The sequence below is a fragment of the Lolium perenne genome, chromosome 6 (assembly GCF_019359855.2).
Source record: "Lolium perenne isolate Kyuss_39 chromosome 6, Kyuss_2.0, whole genome shotgun sequence".
NCBI classification, from domain to species: domain Eukaryota; kingdom Viridiplantae; phylum Streptophyta; class Magnoliopsida; order Poales; family Poaceae; genus Lolium; species Lolium perenne.
The window spans coordinates 96,719,530-96,744,032 of record NC_067249.2 but is presented as its reverse complement, the minus strand read 5'-3'; positions in this window follow the sequence as shown (position 1 = coordinate 96,744,032).

Sequence of the window (24,503 nt, the reverse complement as noted above, 5' to 3'; positions counted from 1 at the left end):
GAAAGCCGATCCCGTGAGGGACTGTGAGAAGAGCCTCACGCGTAGCTGATCCGACACTGAAGCCGGTCCTAGTTGCGCCAAATATCGGCCGACGTGCTCGATGGAGCTGGAGCCATCTGATCCACTGAATTTGGAGAAATCAGGGAGCCGATATTTAGGTGGCAGCGGGATCATCTCGTAGTCGTCGGGGTACGGCTTGGAATAGCCGATTGCCCTCCTTTTCGGCACCATGCCGAACTGGTCTCTCAGTATGGTACTGATCTGATCCGCTGTGCTGGCTGCAGGAGTTGAACTCTGAAGATTCGCCGGGGTGGCGTACTTAGCCAGCCATGCTTGCTTTTCCAGCTCTGAGCCAACTGCAGGAGCTGAGCTCTGGAGGTTCGTCGGGGTGGCGTACTTAGTTAGCCACGTCTGCTTCTCAGGCTCTGTCGCTGACGTTCCTCCTGTTTTCCCAGAAGTCCCTGACGTTGTGGCCTGGTTTGTGAGTGCCCAGTTGCCACAGTCTGGCACATACGTGCACGCGTACCCTTGAGGGATCTCCTTGGGCGCCTCGGGCAAGAACTGGTAGTCACTAGGGTCACCACCAATCTTGTAGACGACGAATGCCGGTGTAGCCGGCACTTCTGGTGCTGCCAACGCATATGGCAGCGGTGGACGGGACTGGAGTGGCAACTCCCCTTGATGCGTCCCGAGGGCTGGTCCTGACGGCGAGTACTGGTGCCTCATGATCTCCTGGATCACGCGAAGAGCGACACGCTCCAACGTGTTGACCAGGTTCTCAGAGTGACGGTGTAGCGAGTGAGCCACCAAGTAGTTGATCTCCTGCCGCAGGGACCTGGTGCGTTCCTCCGACGGGGCAGAGAGGTCTATCCCATCGAGTGCACCTTGCGGTGAGAACCCCTTCCATCTGATGCCATGGGAACGGGTTCTTCGAAAAGAGCCGATGAGGTCGGCTTCGAGGGTGACTTTGATCTCGTCATACCTCTTCTTGAGCTCGTCGGGCAGCTCCTCGTAGGTGACTGGCGTGCCGTCCGCCATCTCAGATGTAGATGGCGATGTGGTTGATGTAGAAGCTTGTCCCACCGGGCGTGCCAGAATGTGTTGACTGCCAAAACCCACCGGCGGGCAGCGACGGTCAACACTGTAGAGCCGGGAACAACCTAGAGCTGCGGCTGGCTGAGGTCCCTCCGAGCGACGGCCCGCAAAGCACTTCTGGTCACACGTCCGATGCTGAGTGCAAGGGCGTGCCACCTGACCTATACCTGGTCAGGAAGGTGATGGGGATGCCTCGCTTAGTTTCCTGCATGGCATACACGTAAACATTAAATAAGAGCCTCGATCGGCTCTCAGGTTATCCTGTGAATCGGCTCAAGGAGCCGATCCACCCATGATTCCTACGGGGTGCACGAATATATGGTGGTCCTGCTTGATCAAGATAAAGCTAATTAGATCTACGACGATTTAGGGTTTTCACCGCATAATCGGATCATCCTACTCACGATTGGGCCTCGCGGCCACGCACGGTGATCGTAAGCCGATCCTAGATAGGGCCTAAAAACCAACACGAGGTTGATCCCCGGAACATCCTGTCTAGGACTAGCGAACGACACCCTACGTGCCGCTGGATCCTCCAACCCTTTGTAAGGCCTAACTATTGCAGATATTAAACTAATCCTTGTAGAACAAGGAGCAATCGTAACGGATCAGATCTACCAAATAATGATCAAGCGGGGTGCCGCCCCCACACCTAAGATAGGTGTGAGGGCGGCTAGATATGCAAGGGTTGCACTACGCTAGCATGTTGCGCGAAGAACTATGCTAACCCTAACAAATCTATGATAACTACGTTGCTCGCCATCAACAAGGCTTCAGTACGAGCAACGCATGAACAACGTGGAGCTTGTGCTGCCTAGATCGCAAGATGCGATCTAGGCAGCATGTCGCTTACCAGATAGAAACCCTCGAGACGAAGGAGTTGGCGATGCGCCGAGATTGGTTTGTTTGGTTGAACGTGTGTTGTTGTTTATTCCATAAACCCTAGATACATATTTATAGTCCAAGGGACTTTCTAATTCAGGCGTGCACCACCGTGCACGGGTAAAACTCTAACTTCCAATCTAAGATGAAATCTACCATAATTAAAGATACACGGGCAATCTAGCCCAAATTCTTCGCACAAGGCCGCTTCAGAGATAATCCACGTGTAATCTTCCAAGCCCATCTCTCTTACGGCCCACCTCCTGATTTGGCCAAAATCTGGTGATAACAGGGGCCCACGACCCCTTTCGCCTCCTTTTCTTCGCGAAATCCTTCGTCCCGAAAACCTAAGCCACAGAGGGTACCTCGCGAAGAGTTACAGCCGCCTCTGCGGGGCGGAGAACACCAGAGAGAAAAGAGCTCTCCGGCGGGCAGGAATCCGCCGGGGAAATTCCCTCCGGGAGGGGGAAATCGACGCCATCGTCACCGTCATCGAGCTGGACATCATCGCCATCACCATCATCATCATCTTCACCATCATCACCGCCGTCATCACCGCTGGACACCGTCACCGCCGTAGCAATTTGGGTTTGATCTTGATTGTTTGATAGGGGAAACTCTCCCGGTATCGATCTCTACTTGTTGTTGATGCTATTGAGTGAAACCATTGAACCAAGTTTATGTTCAGATTGTTATTCATCATCATATCACCTCTGATCATGTTCCATATGATGTCTCGTGAGTAGTTCGTTTAGTTCTTGAGGACATGGGTGAAGTCTAAATGTTAGTAGTGAACTATGGTTGAGTAATATTCAATGGTATGATATTTAAGTTGTGGTGTTATTCTTCTAGTGGTGTCATGTGAATGTCGACTACATGACACTTCACCATTTATGGGCCTAGGGGAATGCATCTTGTATTCGTTTGCTAATTGCGGGGTTGCCGGAGTGACAGAAACCTAAACCCCCGTTGGTATATCGATGCAGGAGGGATCGCAGGATCTCAGAGTTTAAGGCTGTGGTTAGATTTATTCTTAATTACTTTCTTGTAGTTGCGGATGCTTGCAAGGGGTATAATCACAAGTATGTATTAGTCCTAGGAAGGGCGGTACATTAGCATAGGTTCACCCACACAACACTTATCATAACAATGAAGATTATTTAGCCGTATGTAGCGAAAGCACTAGACTAAAATCCCGTGTGTCCTCGAGAACGTTTGGTCATTATAAGTAAACAAACCGGCTTGTCCTTTGTGCTAAAAAGGATTGGGCCACTCGCTGCAATTGTTACTCTCGCACTTTACTTACTCGTACTTCATTCAACTGTTACATCAAAACCCCCTGAATACTTGTCTGTGAGCATTTACAGTGAATCCTTCATCGAAACTACTTGTCAACACCTTCTGCTCCTCGTTGGGATCGACATTCTTACTTATCGAAGATACTACGATACACCCCCTACACTTGTGGGTCATCAACCACCTTTTCATTTTCATATTTTAAACTTGTTTAAATCTGTGTCAAATTAAACACCTATGATTTGACCAAAAGATTCAAATGGGCATAAAATTCAAAAAAAATTCAGAAAAATGAGAAACAAAAGCATATAGTCTTCTTATGTCATATAGTAAGCATTCAAGTTGATAAACATGGTCTAAACAAGGATACATGCTTCCCTTTTCATTTTCATGTTTTATACTTGTTTAAATCTTGGTCAAACCTAGGATTTGACAAAGATTCAAATGTGCATCAAAATTAAAAAAAATAAAAAAATTTAAAACCAAAGCACATAGTATTCTCATGTCACATATAGTAAGCATTCAAGTTGATAAACAAGGTCTAAACATATTCAAAAAAGACAAATCATGTATCTACCCCCTAACCCTAAACTCTATCTTATGAAGTCAAGCATGAACAGAAGTGGTTTTGTGTTTCAAACATGGAAATTTCAAAAACCTCCCAAAAGCTTCATTTTAGAGTGACTAAGAAGGATACAAGCTGACTTTTCATTTTCATGTGTTAAACTTGTTTAAATCTTGGTCAAACCTAGCTAGGATTTGACCAAGATATTCAAATGGGCATAAGAATTCAAAAAAAAAAAACCAAAGCGCATGGTCATCTTATGTCATATAGTAAGACATTCGAGTTGATAAACAAGGTCTAGAAATACTTAAAACAGACGAATCATGTATCTACCCCCTAACCATAAACTCTGTCTTGTAAAGTCAAGCATGAAGAGAAGTGGTTTTGGGTTTTCAAACATGGAAATTTCAAAAACCTCCCAAAAGCTTCATTTTAGAGTGACTAAGAAGGATCCAGGCTTACCATTTTCATTTTCATGTTTTAAACTTGTTCAAATTTTGGTCAAACTTAGGATTTGACCAAGATTCAAATGGGCATAAAAATTCAAAAAAAATAAATGAAAAACCAAAGCACATATATAGCCTTCTTATGTCATATAGTAAGCACTCAAGTTGATAAACATGGTATAGACATATTCAAACCAGAGAAATCGATCATATATCTACCCCTAACCCTAAACTTTGTCTTCTGAAGTGTCGATCAAGCACGAAGAGAAGTCGTTTTGGGTTTCAAACATGGAAATTTCAAAAACTTCCCAAAAGCTTCACTTTGGAATGATTAAGAAGGATCGATGCATGCTTACCTTTTCATTTTCGTGTTTTAAACTTGTTTAATTAAATCTTGGTTAAACCTAGGATTTGACCAAGATCAAATGGGCATAAAAATTCAGTAAAAATAGAAAAAATGAAAACCCAAGCACATAGTATTCTTATGTCATATAGTAAGCATTCAAGTTGATAAAGAAGGTCTAAACATTTTCAAACCAGAAAAATCATGTATCTACCCCTAAACCTAAACTCTGTCTTATGAAGTCGATCAAGGATGAAAAGAAGTGGTTTTGGGTTTCAAACATGGAAATTTCAAAAACCTCCCAAAAGCTTCATTTTATAGTGACTAAGAAGGATCCATGCATACCTTTTCATTTTCATGTTTTAAACTTGTTCAAATCTTGGTCAAACTTAGGATTTGACCAAGATTCAAATGGGCATAAAAATACTTAGAAAAATCATGTACGTATGTACCCCTAACCCTAAACTCTATCTTACGAAGTCAAGCATGAAGAGAAGTGGTTTATTTGGGTTTCAAACATGGAAATTTGAAGAACCCCCCAAAAGCTTCATTTTAGATTGACTAAAGGATCCAGGTCGGGATTACCTTTTATTTGCATGTTTTAAACTTGTTCAAATCTTGGTCAAACCGTACCTAGGATTTGACCAAGATTCAAATGGGCATAAAAATTCAAAAAAATGAAAAACCAAAGAACATAGAGCCTTCTTACGTCATATAGTAAGCAAGCAAGTGTTGATAAACAAGGTCTAGACATATTCAAACCAGAAAAAATCATGTATCTACCCCTAACCTTAAACTTTGTCTTATGAAGTCAAGCACGAAGAGAAGTCGTTTTGGATTTCAAACATGGAATTTTCAAAAACCTTCCCAAAAGATTCATTTTTGAGTGACTAAGAAGGATGCAGGCTTACCTTTTTATTTTCATGTTATAAACTTGTTTAAATCTTTGTTAAACCTAGGATTTGACCAAGATCAAATGGACATAAAAATTCAGAAAAAAATCAAAAAAAAAATGAAAAACAGATACCAATTCAAGTAGAACACATAGCAGGCACCAATAGTTTGACCTAAATTTGAAATCAAAGAGAAGGTTGTTAGAAAAAATCGAAATTGGCAAAGCAAAGCATGAAATCATGAATTTGTGATGCACTATAGCTATGAAAAGTATAAAACAATGCATACCAAAATGATTTTTTTAGAGGAATGCTAGTTCAACTTATTTAATTTTATATTAGTAGCCCGAAATCGAACCAGTAGTTGGATATTTTTGAACTTGATCTGTAGTAGTGGGCAAAACCCTAGATTAACCTATTTAATCATAGATTCGTAGGTCGATTTTTCTACTTTTTTAGTATTACTATGCAGCACACGTGTGTTTGCCCGTCGAGTGAAACTCGGAGGAAGAGGGATCACTCGGAAGGAGAGAAGAAGGGAGAGAATTATGGTGTCTGCCCTTTTTCGGGTGATGATGTTGACTGTTCTGCAGGTTTTGTCAGTGAGCAGGAGGTGCGAGCGAGTCGAGCGAGGCCGAGAATGAGATTTTTTTTCTGTGAGAGGGACAACCGAATCCTGAAGGACCCAGAGACTTCCAGTACGCATCCTGATGAGTTCGCGTACCTACCGCACTTGGCTTGTGCTCACTGAAGTGTGGGACCTCACGCATGGGCACCACACGTAAGTGACAGACCTGTTGGTTTAAAAACTCGGTTGATTATTATACTACTCCTATGGATTCAAGGGTAGGAAAGCCAAGTTAACTCATTTACATGACATTATTTTTTCCATGAAGCCAAGTTAACTCATCTATCAATTGGTACATTTTGGAGTGACTAAGAAGGATCCAAACTTACTTTTTCATTTTCATGTTTTAAACATGTTTAATTCGTGGTCAAACCTATGATTTGACCAAGATTCAAATGGGCATAAAAATTCAAAAAAATCAAAAAAAAAGAAAAACAAAAGCACATCGTCTTCTTATGTCATATAGTAAGCATTCAAGGTGATAAACAAGGTCTGACATATTCAAACCACAAAAATCATGTATCTACCCCCTAACCCTAAACTCTGTCTTATGAAGTCAAGCACGATGAGAAGTTGTTTTGGGTTTCAAACATGGACATTTCAAAAACCCTCCCAAAAGCTTCATTTTGGAGTGACTAAGAAGGATACAAGCTTACCTTTTCATTTTCATGTGTTAAACTTGTTTAAATCTTGGTCAAACCTAGCTAGGATTTGACCAAGAGATTCAAATGGGCATAAAAATTTTAAAAAAATGAAAAACCAAAGCGCATGGTCTTCTTATGTCATATAGTAAGGCATTCAAGTTGATAAACAAGGTCTAGACATAATTAAACTTTGTCTTAATTATGAAGTCAAGCACGAAGAGAAGTCGTTTTGGGTTTCAAACATGGAAATTTCAAAAACCTCCCAAAAGCTTCATTTTAGAGTGACTAAGAAGGATCCATGCTTACCTTTTATTTTCATCTTTGAAACATGTTCAAATCTTGGTCAAAAAAATGAAAACCAAAGCACATAGTATTCTTATGTCATATAGTAAGCATTCAAGTTGATAAACAAGGTCTAAACAAGGATACATGCTTCGCTTTTCATTTTCATGTTTTATACTTGTTTAAATCTTGGTCAAACCTAGGATTTGACCAAGATTCAAAATGTGCATCAAAATTCAAAAAAAATTAGAAAAATTAAAAACCAAATTAAAGCACAAAGTTTTCTTATGTCATATAGTAAGCATTAAAGTTGATAAACAAGGTCTAGACACATATTCAAACAAGACAAATCATGTATCTACACCCCTAACCCCTAAACTCTATCTTATGAAGTCAACAAAGATGAAGAGAAGTGGTTTTGGGTTTCAAACATGGAAATTTCAAAAACCTCCCAAAAGGTTCATTTTAGAGAGACTAATATAAGAAGGATCCATGCTTACCACCTTTTCATTTTCATATTTTAAACTTGTTTAAATCTGTGTCAAATTAAACACCTATGATTTGACCAAACGATTCAAATGGGCATAAAATTCAAAAAAATTCAGAAAAATGAGAAACAAAAGCATATAGTCTTCTTATGTCATATAGTAAGCATTCAAGTTGATAAACATGGTATAAACAAGGATACATGCTTCCCTTTTCATTTTCATGTTTTATACTTTTTTAAATCTTGGTCAAACCTAGGATTTGACAAAGATTCAAATGTGCATCAAAATTAAAAAAATAAAAAAATTTAAAACCAAAGCACATAGTATTCTCATGTCACATATAGTAATCATTCAAGTTGATAAACAAGGTCTAAACATATTCAAACAAGACAAATCATGTATCTACCCCCTAACCCTAAACTCTATCTTATGAAGTCAAGCATGAACAGAAGTGGTTTTGTGTTTCAAACATGGAAATTTCAAAAACCTCCCAAAAGCTTCATTTTAGAGTGACTAAGAAGGATACAAGCTGACTTTTCATTTTCATGTGTTAAACTTGTTTAAATCTTGGTCAAACCTAGCTAGGATTTGACCAAGATATTCAAATGGGCATAAGAATTCAAAAAAAAAACCAAAGCGCATGGTCATCTTATGTCATATAGTAAGACATTCGAGTTGATAAACAAGGTCTAGAAATATTTAAAACAGACGAATCATGTATCTACCCCCTAACCATAAACTCTGTCTTGTAAAGTCAAGCATGAAGAGAAGTGGTTTTGGGTTTCAAACATGGAAATCTCAAAAACCTCCCAAAAGCTTCATTTTAGAGTGACTAAGAAGGATCCAGGCTTACCATTTTCATTTTCATGTTTTAAACTTGTTCAAATCTTGGTCAAACTTAGGATTTGACCAAGATTCAAATGGGCATAAAAATAAAATAAAAATAAATGAAAATCCAAAGCACATATATAGCCTTCTTATGTCATATAGTAAGCACTCAAGTTGATAAACATGGTATAGACATATTCAAACCAGAGAAATCGATCATATATCTACCCCTAACCCTAAACTTTGTCTTCTGAAGTGTCGATCAAGCACGAAGAGAAGTCGTTTTGGGTTTCAAACATGGAAATTTCAAAAACTTCCCAAAAGCTTCACTTTGGAGTGACTAAGAAGGATCGATGCATGCTTACCTTTTCATTTTCGTGTTTTAAACTTGTTTAATTAAATCTTGGTTAAACCTAGGATTTGACCAAGATCAAATGAGCATAAAAATTCAGTAAAAATAGAAAAAATGAAAACCAAAGCACATAGTATTCTTATGTCATATAGTAAGCATTCAAGTTGATAAAGAAGGTCTAAACATTTTCAAACCAGAAAAATCATGTATCTACCCCTAAACCTAAACTCTGTCTTATGAAGTCGATCAAGGATGAAAAGAAGTGGTTTTGGGTTTCAAACATGGAAATTTCAAAAACCTCCCAAAAGCTTCATTTTATAGTGACTAAGAAGGATCCATGCATACCTTTTCATTTTCATGTTTTAAACTTGTTCAAATCTTGGTCAAACTTAGGATTTGACCAAGATTCAAATGGGCATAAAAATACTTAGAAAAATCATGTACGTATGTACCCCTAACCCTAAACTCTATCTTACGAAGTCAAGCATGAAGAGAAGTGGTTTATTTGGGTTTCAAACATGAAAATTTGAAGAACCCCCCAAAAGCTTCATTTTAGATTGACTAAAGGATCCAGGTCGGGATTACCTTTTATTTGCATGTTTTAAACTTGTTCAAATCTTGGTCAAACCGTACCTAGGATTTGACCAAGATTCAAATGGGCATAAAAATTCAAAAAAATGAAAAACCAAAGAACATAGAGCCTTCTTACGTCATATAGTAAGCACGCAAGTGTTGATAAACAAGGTCTAGACATATTCAAACCAGAAAAAATCATGTATCTACCCCTAACCCTAAACTTTGTCTTATGAAGTCAAGCACGAAGAGAAGTCGTTTTGGATTTCAAACATGGAATTTTCAAAAACCTTCCCAAAAGATTCATTTTTGAGTGACTAAGAAGGATGCAGGCTTACCTTTTTATTTTCATGTTATAAACTTGTTTAAATCTTTGTTAAACCTAGGATTTGACCAAGATCAAATGGACATAAAAATTCAGAAAAAAATCAAAAAAAAAAATGAAAAACAGATACCAATTTAAGTAGAACACATAGCAGGCACCAATAGTTTGACCTAAATTTGAAATCAAAGAGAAGGTTGTTAGAAAAAATCGAAATTGGCAAAGCAAAGCATGAAATCATGAATTTGTGATGCACTATAGCTATGAAAAGTATAAAACAATGCATACCAAAATGATTTTTTTAGAGGAATGCTAGTTCAACTTATTTAATTTTATATTAGTAGCCCGAAATCGAACCAGTAGTTGGATATTTTTGAACTTGATCTGTAGTAGTGGGCAAAACCCTAGATTAACCTATTTAATCATAGATTCGTAGGTCGATTTTTCTACTTTTTTTATTATTACTATGCAGCACACGTGTGTTTGCCCGTCGAGTGAAACTCGGAGGAAGAGGATCACTCGGAAGGAGAGAAGAAGGGAGAGAATTATGGTGTCCGCCTTTTTCGGGTGATGATGTTGACTGTTCTGCAGGTTTTGTCAGTGAGCAGGAGGTGCGAGCGAGTCGAGCGAGGCCGAGAATGAGATTTTTTTTCTGTGAGAGGGACAACCGAATCCTGAAGGACCCAGAGACTTCCAGTACGCATCCTGATGAGTTTGCGTACCTACCGCACTTGGCTTGTGCTCACTGAAGTGTGGGACCTCACGCATGGGCACCACACGTAAGTGACAGACCTGTTGGTTTAAAAACTCGGTTGATTATTATACTACTCCTATGGATTCAAGGGTAGGAAAGCCAAGTTAACTCATTTACATGACATTATTTTTTCCATGAAGCCAAGTTAACTCATCTATCAATTGGTACATTTTGGAGTGACTAAGAAGGATCCAAACTTACTTTTTCATTTTCATGTTTTAAACATGTTTAATTCGTGGTCAAACCTATGATTTGACCAAGATTCAAATGGGCATAAAAATTCAAAAAAATCAAAAAAAAAGAAAAACAAAAGCACATCGTCTTCTTATGTCATATAGTAAGCATTCAAGGTGATAAACAAGGTCTGACATATTCAAACCACAAAAATCATGTATCTACCCCCTAACCCTAAACTCTGTCTTATGAAGTCAAGCACGATGAGAAGTTGTTTTGGGTTTCAAACATGGACATTTCAAAAACCCTCCCAAAAGCTTCATTTTGGAGTGACTAAGAAGGATACAAGCTTACCTTTTCATTTTCATGTGTTAAACTTGTTTAAATCTTGGTCAAACCTAGCTAGGATTTGACCAAGAGATTCAAATGGGCATAAAAATTTTAAAAAAATGAAAAACCAAAGCGCATGGTCTTCTTATGTCATATAGTAAGGCATTCAAGTTGATAAACAAGGTCTAGACATAATTAAACTTTGTCTTAATTATGAAGTCAAGCACGAAGAGAAGTCGTTTTGGGTTTCAAACATGGAAATTTCAAAAACCTCCCAAAAGCTTCATTTTAGAGTGACTAAGAAGGATCCATGCTTACCTTTTATTTTCATCTTTGAAACATGTTCAAATCTTGGTCAAAAAAATGAAAACCAAAGCACATAGTATTCTTATGTCATATAGTAAGCATTCAAGTTGATAAACAAGGTCTAAACAAGGATACATGCTTCGCTTTTCATTTTCATGTTTTATACTTGTTTAAATCTTGGTCAAACCTAGGATTTGACCAAGATTCAAAATGTGCATCAAAATTCAAAAAAAATTAGAAAAATTAAAAACCAAATTAAAGCACAAAGTTTTCTTATGTCATATAGTAAGCATTAAAGTTGATAAACAAGGTCTAGACACATATTCAAACAAGACAAATCATGTATCTACACCCCTAACCCCTAAACTCTATCTTATGAAGTCAACAGCATGAAGAGAAGTGGTTTTGGGTTTCAAACATGGAAATTTCAAAAACCTCCCAAAAGGTTCATTTTAGAGAGACTAATATAAGAAGGATCCATGCTTACCACCTTTTCATTTTCATATTTTAAACTTGTTTAAATCTGTGTCAAATTAAACACCTATGATTTGACCAAACGATTCAAATGGGCATAAAATTCAAAAAAATTCAGAAAAATGAGAAACAAAAGCATATAGTCTTCTTATGTCATATAGTAAGCATTCAAGTTGATAAACATGGTATAAACAAGGATACATGCTTCCCTTTTCATTTTCATGTTTTATACTTTTTTAAATCTTGGTCAAACCTAGGATTTGACAAAGATTCAAATGTGCATCAAAATTAAAAAAAAATAAAAAAATTTAAAACCAAAGCACATAGTATTCTCATGTCACATATAGTAATCATTCAAGTTGATAAACAAGGTCTAAACATATTCAAACAAGACAAATCATGTATCTACCCCCTAACCCTAAACTCTATCTTATGAAGTCAAGCATGAACAGAAGTGGTTTTGTGTTTCAAACATGGAAATTTCAAAAACCTCCCAAAAGCTTCATTTTAGAGTGACTAAGAAGGATACAAGCTGACTTTTCATTTTCATGTGTTAAACTTGTTTAAATCTTGGTCAAACCTAGCTAGGATTTGACCAAGATATTCAAATGGGCATAAGAATTCAAAAAAAAAACCAAAGCGCATGGTCATCTTATGTCATATAGTAAGACATTCGAGTTGATAAACAAGGTCTAGAAATATTTAAAACAGACGAATCATGTATCTACCCCCTAACCATAAACTCTGTCTTGTAAAGTCAAGCATGAAGAGAAGTGGTTTTGGGTTTCAAACATGGAAATCTCAAAAACCTCCCAAAAGCTTCATTTTAGAGTGACTAAGAAGGATCCAGGCTTACCATTTTCATTTTCATGTTTTAAACTTGTTCAAATCTTGGTCAAACTTAGGATTTGACCAAGATTCAAATGGGCATAAAAATAAAATAAAAATAAATGAAAATCCAAAGCACATATATAGCCTTCTTATGTCATATAGTAAGCACTCAAGTTGATAAACATGGTATAGACATATTCAAACCAGAGAAATCGATCATATATCTACCCCTAACCCTAAACTTTGTCTTCTGAAGTGTCGATCAAGCACGAAGAGAAGTCGTTTTGGGTTTCAAACATGGAAATTTCAAAAACTTCCCAAAAGCTTCACTTTGGAGTGACTAAGAAGGATCGATGCATGCTTACCTTTTCATTTTCGTGTTTTAAACTTGTTTAATTAAATCTTGGTTAAACCTAGGATTTGACCAAGATCAAATGAGCATAAAAATTCAGTAAAAATAGAAAAAATGAAAACCAAAGCACATAGTATTCTTATGTCATATAGTAAGCATTCAAGTTGATAAAGAAGGTCTAAACATTTTCAAACCAGAAAAATCATGTATCTACCCCTAAACCTAAACTCTGTCTTATGAAGTCGATCAAGGATGAAAAGAAGTGGTTTTGGGTTTCAAACATGGAAATTTCAAAAACCTCCCAAAAGCTTCATTTTATAGTGACTAAGAAGGATCCATGCATACCTTTTCATTTTCATGTTTTAAACTTGTTCAAATCTTGGTCAAACTTAGGATTTGACCAAGATTCAAATGGGCATAAAAATACTTAGAAAAATCATGTACGTATGTACCCCTAACCCTAAACTCTATCTTACGAAGTCAAGCATGAAGAGAAGTGGTTTATTTGGGTTTCAAACATGAAAATTTGAAGAACCCCCCAAAAGCTTCATTTTAGATTGACTAAAGGATCCAGGTCGGGATTACCTTTTATTTGCATGTTTTAAACTTGTTCAAATCTTGGTCAAACCGTACCTAGGATTTGACCAAGATTCAAATGGGCATAAAAATTCAAAAAAATGAAAAACCAAAGAACATAGAGCCTTCTTACGTCATATAGTAAGCACGCAAGTGTTGATAAACAAGGTCTAGACATATTCAAACCAGAAAAAATCATGTATCTACCCCTAACCCTAAACTTTGTCTTATGAAGTCAAGCACGAAGAGAAGTCGTTTTGGATTTCAAACATGGAATTTTCAAAAACCTTCCCAAAAGATTCATTTTTGAGTGACTAAGAAGGATGCAGGCTTACCTTTTTATTTTCATGTTATAAACTTGTTTAAATCTTTGTTAAACCTAGGATTTGACCAAGATCAAATGGACATAAAAATTCAGAAAAAAATCAAAAAAAAAAATGAAAAACAGATACCAATTTAAGTAGAACACATAGCAGGCACCAATAGTTTGACCTAAATTTGAAATCAAAGAGAAGGTTGTTAGAAAAAATCGAAATTGGCAAAGCAAAGCATGAAATCATGAATTTGTGATGCACTATAGCTATGAAAAGTATAAAACAATGCATACCAAAATGATTTTTTTAGAGGAATGCTAGTTCAACTTATTTAATTTTATATTAGTAGCCCGAAATCGAACCAGTAGTTGGATATTTTTGAACTTGATCTGTAGTAGTGGGCAAAACCCTAGATTAACCTATTTAATCATAGATTCGTAGGTCGATTTTTCTACTTTTTTATTATTACTATGCAGCACACGTGTGTTTGCCCGTCGAGTGAAACTCGGAGGAAGAGGGATCACTCGGAAGGAGAGAAGAAGAGAGAGAATTATGGTGTCTGCCCTTTTTCGGGTGATGATGTTGACTGTTCTGCAGGTTTTGTCAGTGAGCAGGAGGTGCGAGCGAGTCGAGCGAGGCCGAGAATGAGATTTTTTTTCTGTGAGAGGGACAACCGAATCCTGAAGGACCCAGAGACTTCCAGTACGCATCCTGATGAGTTTGCGTACCTACCGCACTTGGCTTGTGCTCACTGAAGTGTGGGACCTCACGCATGGGCACCACACGTAAGTGACAGACCTGTTGGTTTAAAAACTCGGTTGATTATTATACTACTCCTATGGATTGAAGGGTAGGAAAGCCAAGTTAACTCATTTACATGACATTATTTTTTCCATGAAGCCAAGTTAACTCATCTATCAATTGGTACATTTTGGAGTGACTAAGAAGGATCCAAAATTACTTTTTCATTTTCATGTTTTAAACATGTTTAAATCGTGGTCAAACCTATGATTTGACCAAGATTCAAATGGGCATAAAAATTCAAAAAAATCAAAAAAAAATGAAAAACAAAAGCACGTCGTCTTCTTATGTCATATAGTAAGCATTCAAGGTGATAAACAAGGTCTGACATATTCAAACCACAAAAATCATGTATCTACCCCCTAACCCTAAACTCTGTCTTATGAAGTCAAGCACGATGAGAAGTTGTTTTGGGTTTCAAACATGGACATTTCAAAAACCCTCCCAAAAGCTTCATTTTGGAGTGACTAAGAAGGATACAAGCTTACCTTTTCATTTTCATGTGTTAAACTTGTTTAAACCTTGGTCAAACCTAGCTAGGTTTTGACCAAGAGATTCAAATGGGCATAAAAATTTAAAAAAAAATGAAAAACCAAAGCGCATGGTCTTCTTATGTCATATAGTAAGGCATTCAAGTTGATAAACAAGGTCTAGACATAATTAAACTTTGTCTTAATTATGAAGTCAAGCACGAAGAGAAGTCGTTTTGGGTTTCAAACATGGAAATTTCAAAAACCTCCCAAAAGCTTCATTTTAGAGTGACTAAGAAGGATCCATGCTTACCTTTTATTTTCATGTTTGAAACATGTTCAAATCTTGGTCAAAAAAATGAAAACCAAAGCACATAGTATTCTTATGTCATATAGTAGCATTCAAGTTGATAAACAAGGTCTAAACAAGGATACATGCCTCCCTTTTCATTTTCATGTTTTATACTTGTTTAAATCTTGGTCAAACCTAGGATTTGACCAAGATTCAAAATGTGCATCAAAATTCAAAAAAAATTAGAAAAATTAAAAACCAAATTAAAGCACAAAGTTTTCTTATGTCATATAATAAGCATTAAAGTTGATAAACAAGGTCTAGACACATATTCAAACAAGACAAATCAAGTATCTACACCCCTAACCCCTAAACTCTATCTTATGAAGTCAACAGCATGAAGAGAAGTGGTTTTGGGTTTCAAACATGGAAATTTCAAAAACCTCCCAAAAGCTTCATTTTAGAGTGACTAATATAAGAAGGATCCATGCTTACCACCTTTTCATTTTCATATTTTAAACTTGTTTAAATCTGTGTCAAATTACACCTATGATTTGACCAAAAGATTCAAATGGGCATAAAATTCAAAAAAAATCAGAAAAATGAAAAACAAAAGCATATAGTCTTCTTATGTCATATAGTAAGCATTCAAGTTGATAAACAAGGTTTGGACATATTCAAACCTAGGCAAATCATGTATCTACCCCTAGCCCCTAAACTCTATCTTATGAAGTCAAGCATGAAGAGAAGTGGTTTTGGGTTTCAAACATGAAAATTTTAAGAACATCCCAAAAACTTCATTTTAGATTGACTATAAGAAGGATACATGCTTCCCCTTTTCATTTTCATGTTTTATACTTGTTTAAATCTTGGTCAAACCTAGGATTTGACAAAGATTCAAATGTGCATCAAAATTAAAAAAAATCAAAAAAATCAAAAATGAAAGCACATAGTTTTCTTATGTCATATAGTAATCATTCAAGTTGATAAACAAGGTCTAGATATATTCAAACAAGAAAAATCATGTATCTACCCCTAACCCTAAACTCTGTCTTATGTAGTCAAGCATGAAGAGAAGTGGTTTTGGGTTTCAAACTTGGAAATTTAAAGAACCTCCCAAAATATTCATTTTAGAGTGTCTAAGAAGGATCCATGCTTACCTTTTCATTTTCATGTGTTAAACTTGTTTACATCTTGGCCATAGCTAGTATTTGACCAAGATTCAAATGGGCATAAAATTAAAAAAAAACAAAAAAATGAAAACCAAAGTACATAGTCTTCTTATGTCATATAGTAAGCATTCAAGCTGATAAACAAGGTCTAGACATATTCAAACCAAAGAAATCATGTATCTACCCCCTAACCCCTAAACTCTATCTTATGGAGTCAAGCATGAAGAGAAGTGGTTATGGGTTTCAAACATGGAAATATCAAAACCTCCCAAAAGCTTCATTTTAGAGTGACTAAGAAGGATCCATGCTTACCTTTTCATTTTCATATTTTAAACTTTTTTAAATCATTATCAAACCTAGGATTTGACCAAGATACAAATATGGGCACAAAATAAAAAAAATCAGAAAAATGAAAAACAAAAGCACATATATAGTCTTCTTATGTCATATCGTAAGCATTCAAGTTGATAAACAAGGTCGAGATATATCTAAACCGGACAAATCATGTATCTACCCCATGTTGATCTTATGAAGTCTAGCATCAAGAGAAGTCGTTTTGGGTTTCAAACATGGAAATTTCAAGAACATCCCAAAAGCTTCATTCTATCTCTGAGTTTGGCTCATCCGCTAAATCTCGCAAAGTATAATAATAAGAAAATTGCTGACACTGGTGCGCGTGAGGAGATTTATTTCTGTGTGTGCTGAGCTGTTAGGCCTAAGCCGAAATCCTCAGCTAAACGTGTTCTCAGCTTAACACATAAAAAAAGTGTTCAATCTCGCCCATAATGTCCTCTTCTTTCCTCTTCCTTTATTGGAAGTTGTTTTGCAGACAAGGAAAGTGGCACGTGTAATGTGAGTAATAAAACCCTCTTAGCCAAAATCAACTACGAGCAAGATTTTCTATATTGTAGATGCCCCAATTGACTCTCATCCCCAATGTAGTCTTTTTTTATGTCAGTATAGACTTATTTACTGGATGTATACTATTGTACATGGCATGCATTTGCCTAATGAGGAGCATTGTATAGCCGTTCTAGCCAACCCGATCAATCTGTCAAGCTTCATGCAGGAGATGCCATGTTTTAATTACTCCCTCGCTCCAATCCATATTTCTTGGTGCTAAAAAGAATGTGAATCGGAGGGAGTAATTTTCTTAGATAGTACTATATTAGTTCAAAAAAAAGTACAGTACTACTACATCAGAAATGCATCAAAAGAGTACTACTACTGTACATCACAAGACCACGACAGTTGTACTACTAGTAGAGTTTAATGCTGAACTTCCAAAGGGGAATAAGATTACACATATGAACTTTAAACAGGACCAGGAGCATCAGGGCCAGCAGCAGGAGCGTTGACCGTCAACAAACCAGGCAAGACGTAAGGAAGAGGCCATATGCTGCGTGCTTGGCCTTGATTGTAGGGTGGTGATTCTTCAATGTACTAACGCCGGTCGCCATGTATTCACGTCGTACCAGTTCCGCGTCGCCCGCGAGCGGATCGAAGCGATCCCGCGAGACAGACACGCTCGAGGAGGCGTGGCGGCTCCAGTGCAAGCAGTTCGCCGCCGGGAGTCGGCGCGCGGCGTGCAGGTACGGCGGCTCCTCAGACATGCTGCCGTCGTCGCTCCGCGAGTTCGCCCCGGGCGGGCTCTGGTACAAGGCGGATCCGCCGCTCAAACCGATGAGCGGCCCCATCTTCAACAAATGGCGCGCCGACTGGGAGAGGAACCGCCGGTCGAAGGTGGCGTGGGAGGCGAGCACCAGCGGCGGATTCGCCCCGCCAGCCGGCGAGGAGGCGGAGGAGGCGGAGGAAGGGGAAGACCCCCTCTTCTTGAAGGCGCTGGCCGCGTCCCTCAAGGACGATGCCGACAAGAAGAGGGCGGAGGAAGAAGACAAGGCGGCGGCCATCGCCGCCGTGAAGGAGAAGGAGGCGCGGGAGGCGGAGGAGAACGCGACCATCATCTTCCTCGATGGCTAGATAGGTTAGAAGTCGCGATAAGGATCGCGCAATTCTGTATGTATGATCCGTATGTATGATCAACTATGAATTATGAACTATGAACTATCAAACCAAACCACATTTTTTTATGTCATATAGTAAGAATTCAAGTTGATAAAACAAGGTCTAGACATATTCAAACTAGACAAATCACGTATTTCTACCCCTAACCCTAAACTCTATCTTATATGAAGTAAAGCATGAAGAGAAGTGGTTTGGGGTTTCAAACATGGAAATATCAAAAACCTTCCCAAAAGCTTCATTTTGGAGTGACTAAGAAGGATGCAGGCTTACCTTTTCATTTTCACGTTTTAAACTTGTTTAAATCTTGGTTAAACCTAGGATTTGACCAAGATCAAATGGGCATAAAAATTAAGAAAAAAACAAAACATGAAAACCAAAGCATATAGTATTCTTATGTCATATAGTAAGCATTCAAGTTGATAAACAAGGTCTAAACATATTCAAACCAGACAAATCATGTATCTACCCCTAACCCTAATAAACTCTATATATTTTACGAAGTCGAGCATGAAGAGAAGTGGTTTTGGGTTTCAAACATGGAAATTTCAAAAACCTCCTAAAAGCTTCATTTTAGAGTGACTAGGAAGGATCCATGCTTACCTTTTATTTTCATATTTTAAACATGTTCAAATCTAGGTCAAACCGTACCTAGAATTTGACCAAGATTCAAATGGGCATAAAAATTCAAAAAAAATTGAAAAACCAAAGCACATAGCCTTCTTATGTCATATAGTAAGCACTCAAGTTGGTAAACAAGGTCTAGACATATTCAAACCAGAAAAATCTTGTATCTACCCCTAACCCTAAACTTTGTCTTATGAAGTCAAGCACGAAGAGAAGTCGTTTTGGGTTTCAAACATGGAAATTTTAAAAGCCTTCACAAAAGCCTCATTTTGGAGTGACTAAGAAGGATGCAGGCTTACCTTTTCATTTTCATGTTTTAAACTTGTTTAAATCTTGGTTAAACCTATGATTTGACCAAGAGAAAATGGGCATAAAAATTCAGAAAAAATCAAAAAAATGAAAACCAAAGCACATAGTATTCTTATGTCATATATTAAGCATTCAAGTTGATAAACAAGGTCTAGACATATTCAAACCAGAAAAATCATGTATCTACCCCTAGCCCCTAGACTCTATCTTATGAAGTCAAGCATGAAGAGAAGTGGTTTTGGGTTTCAAACATGAAAATTTCAAGAACATCCCAAAAACTTCATTTTAGAGTGACTGAGAAGGATCCAGGTCGAGCTTACCTTTTATTTTCATGTTTTAAACTTGTTCAAATCTTGGTCAAACCTAGGATTTGACCAAGATTCAAATGGGCATAAAAAATGAAAAACCAAAGCACATAGCCTTCTTATGTCATATAACAAGCACTCAAGTTGATAAACAAGGTCTAGACATATTCAAACCAGAAAAATCATGTATCTACCCCTAACCCTAAACTCTATCTTACGAAGTCAAGCATGAAGAGAAGTGGTTTTGGGTTTCAAACATGGAAATTTCAAAAACCTCCCAAAAGCTTCATTTCAGAGTGAATAAGAAGGATCCAGACCAGGCTTACATTTTATTTTCATATTTTAAACTTGTTCAAATCTTGGTCAACGTACCTAGGATTTGACCAAGATTCAAATGGGCATAAAATTTCGAAAAGAAATGAAAAAAATGAAAAACCAAAGCACATAGCCTTCTTATGTCATATAGTAAGCACTCAAGTTGATAAATAAGGTCTAGACATATTCAAACCAGAAAAATCATGTATCTACCCCTAAGCCTGAACTTTGTCTTATGAAGTCAATCACGAAGAGAAGTTGTTTTGGGTTTCAAACATGGAAATTTCGAATACCTTCCCAAAAGCTGCATTTTGGAGTGACTAAGAAGGATGCAGGATTACCTTTTCATTTTCATGGTTTAAACATGTTTAAATAAGGAAGCGTGGTTCTGAAACCTCATACACATTGTTGCAAAAGTAATTACATCACCTAAACAATACTACTAGTTCATAATTCTAAACTTATGTACAATCTTGGAAACATATAACGCCAGCCTAGTTCACCAATTATCGCCATCCCTCTTGATGCGCTTGCCGGTGCCGCTTGTACCTGCCTCCCATGGGTTGGCAGTCCAAGTTCTGCACTCGTTCGCACTTCATGTGTCGGGAATCCTTGTTGGAGCTTCCCAACCAGATACAGGCCCTGCCCTTGCTAGCTCACCACATCCAGCCGTTGCCCTAGCTTGCTCACCATGTGAACCGCCATCCCACGGAGACCTCGAAGTAGGCTCGCACGGGTCCTTTATCCATGGTGGCATATTCTTCGGATCAAATGGTATGCTGTACCTAAAGCAATAAGATACAAATTCCCAGTAGGTTGTCCCGACAAACTGCTTCTTCTCGTAGCGCCAGGCAGGGGGAAGAGCGGCCAACCTAGCCGCTTCCTTGCAATCCGGGCAAACCACTTCCCTTGGAATTGGTTGTGCTTGACGCTGCCCATCATTGATTTTTTTGAGTCACCTGTACAACTCAAAACTGACATACCCATCAATCGCAGCATACCTCAAGTTTACTTGAGGCAATGGCATGCACTCCCATTGATCGTGGCTGCTAGTAGGGAACTTGGTCTTCATGTCTTTGTAAGATGGGTCAATGATGGCGGCTGCCAAATCACCCATGCCAGTCCTATTGACAGGACCATTGAAATTGATCATATCCTGAATGTCAATCCAATTATGTTCAGGAATTTTAATGCCATCTCTAGCAAACCTTCTAGAGTCACTCCTGATGTCAACAGTTGTGAAACAAATTCCTTTATGTTGAAGTAATTCTCGCAGCGTCGATTGTCAGGACTCCTGCATGTTAACACAAATCAATCTTGTAAGATCGTATATGCTGAAATAGTACACATATTTTTCTTCCAGTAAACTGTATACTTGTTGCAGTGAAACAATGATTTTGCATCAGTGATACACATCAAAATAACATGAATTATTGTTGCGACTATATGATCTAATTATTTAAGTGTCAAGTTAAGATTCAGTTACTATATGTTAAAAAATAAAAATATCTTGACATCCATGCCGATTATCGGTGAGTATGAGTACATGAAATTTGTGCAAATTTTGAGTACCAAAATCATGAAACTATATATCGTGGTCAATCCAAAAAAAAATTTACAAGTTTGTTGGATATTACGTTCCAGACCACATTTTTCATACAAGTTAGTTTGTTCGTGTTTTCATACAAGTTAGAACCTAGTCTATTTCGAAATAGAAAAGCAGATCCAAGATAAAGGAAGGCATGTGAAGAACATACCTGCAGAAATGGTACACCAGGACGTGGTCGTCCATGGCCAACTGAACGACGGCGGTACTTACTTGGTCCGAAGTGTATTCTAGGTCGAGGCCGACGAACCTGGGCCTGTCCTCTAGAAGCTTTTGTTCGTACATCTTGAGGGTGCGCTCGAGAACGGAAGGGTCATTCGTGTAGACCACGTTCACCTTGGTCGTCCCATGGGGAACGACGCTCCTCTTTAGAGTAAACAGGCCGCCGTCGGCCATGGCAGCGCTGAAGCACGTCGAACTGATCGGAGGGATTGAGGGGGAGGGAGGGAGAGCAACTGCAAACAATGGGGTTTTTTGGAACTTGCCGAAATGCAGGGGAGAACGAACCGCCAGGGGTTGTTTAGTGGGGACAGATGGGAATAATACTGCGATGAGGTTGAGGAATTAACTCCAACCGCCATTTAAATCTAGTACTCCCTATAGTCAGTTGATAGGAAATGGACGGGCAAGATTGATTCTAGGGAGGTGAATCCCAGTATTTTCCCAATTTATTTGAGTTGTAATATAACCATCGTTAATACTTGAATTGAAAAATATTTACAAAATTAATTTATTATATACTACATGATGAGATAATCCCACAAACCATGGAAATGGATGGCCATCCAACCATGTCACCCGCTTGTGAAAACTGTATAGGTGGTAGTGTGCGCAATACACACGGTAGCCACTTCACAAATACATCCTTTTAATTTTGCCCCCCTTAATTCGGCCAATAAAAATGAAAAGACTTTACGTGGAAAACCAAAAAAACTGTATTTGGCAAAGTATAGTTGAAAATAAGAAGTTTTTAATTGATCTCTTAAAAAGGGGTCATGATTCAAAAGTTCGCCATGCATGGTTCTTGCGGTAACCAAGCTAGCTCACCCATGTGGCAAGAAGCGAATCAATGTCCAACATGCATGGTTCCAAAAATATATACCTTACAGAATGATTCTGCTTCTCAAGAATATTTGCATGCCATGATGTTTGTTATTTTTCCTAGATAAAAGTAGTAATTGGCGACTTCTTGATTGCCTTGCTTGCTGTTTTCAATAAGTTTGAACCTCGTTTTGGCTTTATTTCAAATTTAGGAAAATACTTCTTGGCAATCGACTTGTGAGCTACTATACTTGGATGCAACCCACATTTTCGTTGGCTATTGTTTTCTGATTCCACAACAATAGGGCACATCCCTATATCATCCCAAATTTTGAATTCTTATTAGTTTGGTTGATGACCACCATTCATATCCGAACTTAATTAATTGGAGTACAAATGATTTAGTTTATGGTTTCATGGTAAGCTAGTTTGACAAATTAACCTTCGAAATGGCGATTCGCCTACCATGCATGCATGTTTGGCCTACCTGGGAAATTTTGATTTGTGGTATTGTGCACACACTGCACATGATAGCGAATAAAAAAACACCTATTTGGACCCCTTTGGCCAGCAAGGGCATGTTTGGTTCCTAGCCACAATTTGCCAAGAAGCCAAAATTTGGCAGCCATATAGTTTATTAGGCATGTTTTTGGTTTTTGCCACAATTTGGCTTATCACGCTTTATTGCATGTATGGTCCATTTGTCATAGACTCAACTTTTTTTTACAAAGTTTTGCCAAAGTTTGGCTTTAATAATTTAAGCCACAATTTGGTGGCTAGCCACACTAGCTTATATTTTTTTGACTAACCACACTTTGGCTTTGGAATTTTTTTGGCTATCAAACAGGGGTCCTAATAAAAATAAAACAACACACTAATGTGTGGTAAACCAAAAATCCCTAATTTGCAAAGTTGCATATGTGCAAAAGGGGGGCAATGCGTGCATTATTCAGAAGTTGACTGTGGTTTTCGTAGTGTAACCAATTAATTAAGCTTACATATGGGAAGAGGCTAGCGAGGCGAACTCAAGCAGCTATGGTTCCAATGTTGTCAAGTTTGAAGTGGACAATGCATGAACCTTGCTCAAATTAATGGGTAGAAAGCCAAAAGCAGTCCATATTTATTGTATATGTGTGTGAATAATGACTCTTCACCCCAAACCTCTATGTATGATAGGGTTTTATATTTTTTACTTGTTAGTAGTAAGTACATGTCATGTGATGGCTCCATGCACATGTTTCACAACTTTTTTTTATTTGTTTCTACCTCATTTGGTTGATTTCAAATTTGCTCAAACTTCCTATGTGCGCTATATATGTTGTACTATTGGGACCCATGTTTGGGCTTTGTTTGTGGTACCACACTTGCAGGGTACGTACCTCCAAGTATTTTATTCCGCAAAATTATGAATTCTAATTAAATGGTGAACTAAAAACTGATCATCTAAAGTTGGAAAATAAAATCCATATATAGCTCCACATCGAGATATTTGTATAAGGTAGACAAACTGCATTGCCACACATGCCTTATATAAGTTTGCTTTTTCTAGCGGAGTGGATTCCCTAATCACCCCACGGTTGTGACATTGTCAATGTTGTCATGATAAATAACATTGCGAGACTTTCCATCTTATTCTTTTTTGTAGAAATGATTGTCCCATTATGGCAAATGTCCCCATTCGTTTTTCAAATTAAGTAAACATTATAGGATGAAAATTCATTGAAGTGACAAATTTTCTAGATTTCTAACTATTTTAGCTCATTCAAACAAGTTTGCAATAGGCCGGCCTATTGTC